The sequence below is a fragment of the Echinops telfairi genome, unplaced genomic scaffold, assembly GCF_000313985.2.
Source record: "Echinops telfairi isolate 266 unplaced genomic scaffold, ASM31398v2 ScPeMD7_7458;HRSCAF=8496, whole genome shotgun sequence".
Lineage (NCBI taxonomy): Eukaryota > Metazoa > Chordata > Mammalia > Afrosoricida > Tenrecidae > Echinops > Echinops telfairi.
Window position 1 is genome coordinate 50,005,206 of NW_022111358.1, and position 1,668 is coordinate 50,006,873.

General features: G+C 57.4%; 1 protein-coding gene across 1 annotated transcript in view; it reads left to right on the forward strand.

Annotated features, from left to right (window-relative positions):
• Positions 1–1,668, forward strand: part of RPTOR (regulatory associated protein of MTOR complex 1) — a 238,846-nt gene that overhangs the window by 208,324 nt on the left and 28,854 nt on the right. The gene's annotated exons all lie outside the window — the stretch shown is intronic.

The following is a 1,668-nucleotide window of genomic DNA, read 5'->3' on the forward strand; positions in this document are numbered from 1 at the left end:
TCTCAGTGTGCAGGTAGGCTGGCTGCTCTCACTGGTGCATTTTGGTTGTCTTCATTTTCCGCTCACAGCAGGGACCCCTGTGCCCCCGGGCCATGTGGCTAAGTTCTGGGTCCTCCACACACTGGCGGCTGTGTCTCGGCCCATCGCCGCAGCCCCTCTGTCTTTCTCGCCGGCACACCTCTCCCCGCACTCGGCCGCTGGAGGGGGTGGCAGCCCATGGTCTCACACAGCCTCCCTGTTCAGTGACCATCCTGTGGAACGGGGCTGGGAGGGAGCTTATGTTTTAAATATGCTTTCTTGTACAAGGGGACTTCTAAGGTTGGCAGAAAATGGAATTAAAAGATAATGGAATTTTTCCATGCAATTGCTGAAGGCCCCTTGTGCCTAATGGTTTAAAACTGAGTAATTCGTGACTAGCATTTATGATAACCTCCTATAAATGCTGTACCATTAATTCCATTACCTCTAGCTCCCAGCATAGGAACGAGAGCAGAGCAGATAGACAAATCATTCCTTAATGAAGCTGTTGTACCCAGACATGTGACCAAGTACAGCAGCCCCTTGCTTAACCTCACACACGCGTGTATGGCTTCACCCTCTGGTTGGCTTTCTAAAGTGCACAGAGGAAAGGAAGCGGAGCCCGGGCGCTTCAGCCTCAGTGTCATGTTGGAGCACTGAAGTCAGGCTGGGCCTGGAGCCCCTGCTGTTCAAGGAGAGGAGGAGCCACATGGACAGACTCTGGACGGACTCTAACTAGACAGGAAACTGACTGGACAGACCCAGAGACTGCGGGCAACTCGGAGTGGAAAGGAAGGGAAGCCCCAGGTGTGGTGTGGACAGAAGGAGAAGAGACCTGAGGGGGGACTGTGGGGAGCAACACCCACATCCTGGTACCAGGACCCCGGACTGGGCACTGCCACTGCAGGTGAGTGTCAAAAGTCAAGGGACCTAAGAAGTCTCCTGTGGTCCTGAAAGAAGCAGGGACCTTTGTGCAGGAGACCCTTACACAGCCGCCAGCCCACCCAGGGGCACCCAGCAAGAACACAGGCCTGCTGCTTGTCTTTGCTAAGTGTTGTCTGGTGGGTGCTAACTCATGGTAGCTCAACACGATGGCACCAGAGCACCTGGGGACTGGCCACACACTCCTGCACCCTGTCCCACACCAGGCTTTCCCACACACTCCTGCACCCTGTCCACACCAGGCTGTCCCACACACTCCTGCACCCTGTCCACACCAGGCTGTCCCACACACGGCTGCACCCTGTCCACACCAGGCTGTCCCACACACTCCTGCACCCTGTCCACACCAGGCTGTCCCACATACTCCTGCACCCTGTCCACACCAGGCTGTCCCACATACTCCTGCACCCTGTCCACACCAGGCTGACCCACATACTCCTGCACCCTGTCCACACCAGGCTTTCCCACACACTCCTGCGCCCTGTCCACACCAGGCTGTCCCACACCAGGCTTTCCCACACACTCCTGGACCCTGGCCACACCAGGCTGTCCCACACTCCTGCACCCTGTCCACACCAGGCTGTCCCACACACTCCTGCACCCTGTCCACACCAGGCTGTCCCACACACTCCTGCACCCTGTCCACACCAGGCTGTCCCACACACTCCTACACCCTGTCCACACCAGGCTGTCCCCCATACTCCTGCA